This window comes from Trachymyrmex cornetzi, unplaced genomic scaffold (genome assembly GCF_001594075.2).
Source record: "Trachymyrmex cornetzi isolate Tcor2-1 unplaced genomic scaffold, Tcor1.1 scaffold1017, whole genome shotgun sequence".
Classification (NCBI taxonomy): Eukaryota; Metazoa; Arthropoda; class Insecta; order Hymenoptera; family Formicidae; genus Trachymyrmex; species Trachymyrmex cornetzi.
Genome location: NW_017295562.1, coordinates 349,927 through 357,651, shown reverse-complemented (window position 1 = coordinate 357,651; position 7,725 = coordinate 349,927). Strand labels below are relative to the sequence as shown.

At 27.5% G+C, this 7,725-nt stretch overlaps 1 protein-coding gene across 3 annotated transcripts in view; it reads left to right on the top strand.

The window, feature by feature from the left end:
* The first annotated feature begins 1,050 nt into the window (after positions 1–1,050).
* Positions 1,051–7,725, top strand: part of LOC108758328 (acyl-CoA Delta(11) desaturase) — a 20,890-nt gene continuing 14,215 nt past the window's right edge. For 2 of the 3 annotated variants that reach the window (XM_018503228.1, XM_018503238.1), the window contains exon 1: positions 1,051–1,172. The gene's annotated coding sequence lies outside the window, so the exon portion shown is untranslated. Of the gene's footprint in view, positions 1,236–7,725 lie in introns of all 3 variants that reach the window. The other variant, XM_018503212.1, reaches the window with a different exon arrangement.

The following is a 7,725-nucleotide window of genomic DNA, read 5'->3' as shown; positions in this document are numbered from 1 at the left end:
ATTAATTAATTTCTTACGGCTTTAAGCTTAAGTCTTACGTCTTAAAATCTCATTGTGGACGCCGCTTAAGACATTTGCCTGAAAAATAGAGTTGTTTTTTACCGAAATGTTATTTATAGACAGTTTATTCATAATAATACGTAAAATAATTAAAATAATGGAATAAAAAGATTACTAACAATATCTTATATGCCATTATACATAATTATTATTAATTTTATATGTTACTAAATATTTTTAAAATGACAAAATAAAAGTTGTAAAATGCTTATTTGTTGTATACGCATTGTCCATTTGACATATATTCTAGAGAAAGTTTTTTTCATTGAAGAATATAAATTGTAAACTGTACATTCAGTTTAAATAAAATTTTACGAGAACAAACTGTGCTTACTTTATAATTATAACAATTTTTTAATTGTTGTCTTACAATGTAACAATCTAAAAGAGAATAACTACAGGATAAGGTTATACCTTCAACTTGTAATGTAAAATTCTATAAATCTAGAATTAAATATCTTCAACATAGTACGGTAAAAGTCAATAAATTTTTTTTAGATATTATTGATATTATTAACATTTGTATTAAATGTATGTTATAAACTTGTCTTATATTTCATCAAACGCGAGAACCTCCTTAAGTAAATGTTTAAATAATAGTACTATTCAATCAGTGTACTTATAAATTTTAATTATAAAAATTATTCTACGTATCAATATAAATGCGCGCGTGTGTCAAGCTATGTTTGATATAATTTCTTTCGTGAATTTTAATAAACTATTCTTTTGTTTAATTGTTTAATACAATGCCAAATATAATAAAAAACAGTCAATTAAAGCAATCATAACAAATCATAAATCATGATTCGTTTTTATTAGTGCACTTTCGGATCTGCATGAGAATATCACGTGTTACTGGTCGATCTTGTTGATTTACCATGTGAGCACACGATGGTGCCACCGACATGGCTAACAGTCTCTTTCTCCCTCTCTCTTCAAGCATCGCCAATAATATTTAACTCTCGCGACATAGTGCCGGTCTCAGTTCTATTGCCAACGTCGGTCGTTGTCCACCTGCCGATAGACGAGCCAAACGAAGTCACTCAGAAAGCAACAGTTACACGAGAGAATCATCTTCTTTTCGTTCTTCTTCCACCCGTTTGTCATCCCCGGTGAGAGAAATAATCTATTGCCAGTTATCCAGGACGAAACCAGTTGCAAAAGTTTACGAAGGGATAGATCGATATGATTTTTTATTCGTGACTAACCTTTCAACTACCCTAATGTTAATCGCTGCCAGTTTTCAACTCTCCAATGTCACAGCAATGGCGAAATTACTAAAGCATAGGCTGAATATTGACAAGATTTAATAAAAAATTTTATTATTCGAGAATTAGACAATATCTATGAAATTAATGTTGTTTATTGAAATCAAAGTAAATTTTTTTTTCGACTTAATATCTGCGCGCTAACAGAATAAGTACAGATAACATATATGCTTCATATTTGCTTTATTTTCTAAGAAATTTGTTTTTATATATAGTTTACAAATACTTATTATATTTGTAGGGGCTATATAAAAACTAATATCCTATAACATTAACATAATCCAATAAATATGTTTATGGCTAATTGTAAATATAACATTGCCCGACATTTTAAGACTTTTTTTCTGCTGTTTGAATAACAGATACCATTTCCTTCAAAAACATTTTTGGCACAGAACGTTTTTCTTTGCGTGATTACGCAGAAATTATCTCGGTGAAAAAAAAATGTACGGTGTTAAAAAAAATATATTTTAAAGATAAAAGTTGGCACTTTAAGATGGCGTAAACGAAAGAAGAAAAAAAAATTTAATTCGCTAACAAAAAAATCACAAATACGTCAAAAAATGTTAATTTTGACACCTTTAATTTCACTTTTCTCACAAACCTGACGTGATAGAGCAATTTCATTACCGGATTCGTGTTCAGCGCGCGAAAATACATCGGAAATGGTATCTTTTATTCAAACAGCAAAGATTACGTCGAGCAGTGTAATTAATCACGTAAAAAATCGGAAGTTTGAAAGTTGTTCAAAGATATTATATTTTTCCTGAAAAAGATATTATTATTATGTTAATTATTAATTTATATTCAAATTTTAGTATAATTTAAATATTTAAAATCTTATATAAAGCGATATTTCTTCCTAGACAAAGATTTTTTTAGTGAAAAATTGACCATTATAGTAAATTTTATTTATTTTGTTTATATTATTATTTTTACTATAATGATTTACGTTAATCTTTTACTTAAATTTTGTTTAGAAGGAAACGCCGTTCTATATAAGACTTAAAATATTTAAGTTACATTAACAATAAATTATAAATTATATATTTTATAAATTTATAAAAATTTATAAAATTATAAATTTACTTTTTTGAATTTTTCAAATCATCTATTAATAGTATTTCTTGTTACAAAATTTTTATTTATTTTAAATATCTATTTACAAATAATTGATTCTTTTTGAATTTTTGTTAACTAATGTTTTATAATATTTATACATTTGTAATAAAATCATTTATCCATAAAAAATTTTAAATGTACTTAAAATATATCTATTCATAATTTCGATTCTAACATCTCTCTACATTTTTATAATTAATAAATAAATTTCCAAAAAAATTTCAACAAGACTAATAAATACAAAGCAGAATGTATATTTTTCTAATAGAAAAATGCAACTTCTTCGAAAATTAAAATGTAGGAAATAATGTAAACTGTGATACACTCATTATTCCCGTGTAATAGAAAAAAAGTCAAATATAGCATTGCGTATAAGAACAAAAGATACATCGATTAGTTATTGTGACGCACTTATCAAGAGAATCTTGTAATTTTTAATGTAAAAAGGTTGTTCTTCCTACACGTTATCAATCACGATTGTGGTTGAATAATTCCTTTGTTGCTAAATATACCCTTTCAGAAAAAGAGAGAAATAGATTGTGAGTAGGTGGTCTTCCGCAACGTTAGCATAATTCCATATACATATATCTTCAGCATGTGGAACTATTTATTTACAATTTCTCGTTTAATTAGCAATACAATTTTAGAAACTAAAGAATTATGACTAATAAGAAAAGCAATTCATACAAAATTGGAATTCATATATAGAGAATATTATATTGTATATTCGATGATTCGAGATATTTCGTCATGTTTCCGAACCATTTCAGCATCAGTATTGATTTTCAAAGTAACAGTTGCAATTTGTCAGTGGTTCTTATACAGGAAAGAGTGTCACTTTTTGTGTAATTGGCATTACTCAACATTTTAATCGTTTTAAGACACATTTCTTCTTATAACAGTTCCAATATGTAATTATGTATACTAATAATGTAAGATCCGTGACTTTGACATTGCTGGAAGCAATCGTTAGTGACGATATGCAAGGCACGTTAATTATACGACATAAAAAAATTAAAACAAGCCCAACTTTTTATTATATACATCAAAGTAGAAAGAGATATTTATGAATAACTCGGACAGTTATATACGTAACATCTTCGGGAAACCGATCTAAACGCTCCCGCGAAAATGCACCGTTATTACATGTACTTGTTCCTGATGTCTGAAGTATCGGTTGATTCGCTGCATGCGATGGGTTTATTTTCATACGAATCTAGAACGTCATAAATGGGATGTTTAAGACGCAAATAACATTAATATTGAAAGAATTTTTCGGCTCTGTTAACGTAATAATAAGAGTTGTTATAATGACTCCTATTTTTATTAAATTAATATAATAATATAACACTATATAAATATATTATTTTAAATTAAAAAAGTTATTTGATTTGTCCAATAATATTATCTAGAAAATATTATCTTTTTAGTTAATTACTTATATTATAATTATTCTCATTTTGCAAATATTATTCAGTTATGTGGTCCGATCTTTGCATGCGTTCGATAACGGCTAAAGTTGCGTTACGAATGTAATATCACGAATGATATATTACGAAATGTTTCGCGATTCGAAGAGTAGCGTTAGCTGCATTTGTGAAATAATCACATCGCGTCGACGTTCTCTTCGATGCAAATAAGTGTTTCCTGTTGCATGCTTCATAGAGAATGATCAGGTTGGGGAGCTAATTGTCTGGATAATCGTTGAACATTATCGTTCAGTGTATCCCCGACGTTATATTAATATTATATATAAACGATAAAAGGAATTGAGTAGATAGTATTCTTCAGTGCCTATGTATAATTTGTGACATATTCTCATAATAATTTGTACGCAGCATCTATATTTCCTACCATTTAATTTAAGTTATCTAAAATATGGTCCTTACTTAATCTTCTTCCTTTATCAACTTTGATTTTGCACGAAATTGTTTACCTATTTTTATTCTTTTTATTGCGCACCATTTTTTATAGATGGATAAGACACATACATAATAGTACTGAAAAGAATAATTAAAATGTAATAATAAAAGAGTGACTAAATAATTTTGAGATTTGAAATTACTTGAGTGCGATCTTATCTTGCATTCTCTTTTCAATTTATATGTGACTAATTCCTTTTATAATTTGAAACATTTTTTTACGCTTTGAATTTTTAGTTACAAATTATTCATGGAAACTAGAAATAAAGTTTCTAAAATTGTTAGATTTATTAGAATTGCAAAAATTATTCCTGCGTTTTCAAATATTGTCTCTATATTTGTTCTCAAAATATATGAAGATGATAGGTAAGAAACTATTATTTTTACTTATCATGAACTTAATTCCATAATATTCAAATCCAAATTATAAGTTTGATTTATTTCTTAATAAGATTCCAGTGTTTAAAAAGTACGATGTGAACGTATTAATAAGCCGTCCGATCGGAGGATTTTGCGCGAAAGTATATATTAAACAAACGATGTAATTCGTAATGTTTTCGCTTCGGCCAAAGTGTACATTCGCGTTTCCGGGGTGACTTGATGTAGCATGACGCCATTTGGAAAATATCAGGAAGATCAAATTCACGCAAAGGATCACAGATCGTTTGTCATAATGATTATTCTCTCAATTTTCTCGAAATATGCACAAATGAAGACTTTATAATCTCGTCGAAAGATATTTATTAATTTTTGAACGATAGAATTAAAATAATTGTTTACAAACCAATTAATTAAATCTGTGATCTACGATCTTATACAGTTTGGCGAAAGAGAAAAAAATTGGATAATAGGCAAATTTATTGCATTGAAGAAATATAATAAAGGAATAATTAAACAATTCCAATCGAATATTTTTTGAATATTTTCGTTTATTGTTACTCGTATGCTAAACAATTTTTATGGAAGATATATTTGTACAATGACATAATTTTTATTTAATTATTTTCCTTTTTTGTGAGTCATGTTCGTAACAATTTTTATGTAAGACAGATGTTTTATGATTTTAATTTGATTAATTTGTAATTTTTTTTGTATCTTTTATGACATTCGATTGTATTTAGTTACGTATTCATTATTTGTAATTAGAATGTGAAGGAGGATATCGATTTCATTGATGTTAATGTTAATGGCCACTTTAGTGTACATTTGTCACGAAGCCGATGACTATCTAGATTGCATATGAGACTTGATTTGGAACGAACTACAAGTTCCAACAAAGACGATTCTGGACAGTTTATATGCCGCAATTATTTGTACCAACATGCAAATGTGTATGCGCCTTTATTATACATATACTGAACATCATGCGTTGTTACCGGTAACATTTGAATTTATTTTTTAACATTGAGAAGGACCCGATAGGGATCGAAACGTCTGGATGAAGAAGTGTTTTTGTATAAGTTATTGCTTACAATTACACTGTCACTCTGACGTCACCTTGAGTTGGTTATTGACCTCATGGTTGAATTATTTTAATTCTAATCAACATATGAGCCCCTTAGTTGACAAGTGGCATAAGTCCAAAATTAGAAAAAAATGCGTTTATCGTAAAAGTAGAAAGTATTAAGAATGTTTGTTTTATTTTATCAATTTAATTTACTTTTATTTTATTTTTATATCCATAAAATATAAAAATTAATTTTACATCATAAATAAAGTGACTACAAAAAAAGCTGGAATAGTGACTTAAGTCCAGCTTTTTTTACGGTCACTTTATTTATGATGTAAAATTGATTTTTATTTTTTATGAACATAAAAACAAAATAAAAGTAAATTAAATTAATAGATAAAACAAACATTCTTGATGCTTTCTACTTCTACAACAAACGCATTTTTCCTAATTTTGGACTTATGCCACTTATCAATTAAGGAGCTCATATATCAAATAATTTCCATACATGCTTAATTGATATTTTAAGATTTCTGAATCTCCATAAAATTTATTATATACGGCTACCTTGAAGCCGGTTTTAGACACGCCAAACAAAATTACAAGAAAAACCTGAATCTCCAGCTTCTTCAAAAATATTTTATAAATATTATAGTGTTGTTTTATAAATAATATTGCCAGTCATGTATTGGTGCACATAATAATGGCCGTTTTTAAAAAATACATTTTTGAAAAATATCCGCATTTTGAGTGGATGTGCGCACTTCCTATTGTTCACGTAAATAAAGTTAAGCAAGTTGTTGGTTCATCGTATTTTTAATCTGTATTATAAATTAAAAATATTTTACCGCAATAATACTACGGGTGTTTTCCATTTGATGTCATAAGCGTCGTTCTTCCTTGTTGACATTCAGAGAGTGACAAAGACACTTGTGTCGACTTGTATCATCAAATGGAAAGCACCCTATAACTTCCAACAAAATGTATTTCGGTTAAAAATGTTATGAGTTTAAAAAGAGCATTAATGCAACAAATTGTGCTCAAAATATATATGATGTACTTGGGAAACAATGCCACTTTAGAATGCATAAATAGACATTGGTTTGAAAATTTTCATTCGGGGAACTTCAATCTCCAAGATAAATCTCGTAGTAGTAGATATTCTGATTTTGATAATGATGCTTTGAAACATTATTGATAAAAATCCACGTCAAACTTCAAAACAATTTGCAAACAAATTTAATACTGGGTGCGTTCAGCAAAATGTAATAGTTTTGCAACCGTTTTATGATTGTTTGTTAAACAGTTCTAAACGCACTCAATGTCTCAACATGTTTACTTAGCGGTTGCCATGTTTTCCAGTAAATTAATAGTATATATACACTAAGTAAGAAGCAAAACGTATTGATCAAAATGACTGTCTCCAATGTATTATTCTTTTAAGTATATTACACATGCAACAACGTAATTTATAATGTAGTAACTTTTGAAACACACAAAAAATTGCTGCTATCAATTACTATCTATGGAAGATTAAAAATAATAACTCAAATATATTTTATGTATAAATATTTTCTACATATCGTAAAGTTTAGATTTTTCAATTATATACTCACGCATGCGATTAGCTAATATCATAAGATTAAGCCTATGTCACATACAAAAACGTAAGTAACCGAGAAAAAATGTTTTATATATAATTATATATAATTTTATATAAATATATATAATTATATACAATATAAAAAAAATATGTCGATTTATTTACAATTACATAAAATTATGTATAATTTTACATAATTTTGTACAATTATATATAAAACATTTTGTCCGGGCAGTAACCAAATTGATCAATTACAGATAGAGATAGTAAGGCTAGTAACGAATCCAATGTAAAGGCTCG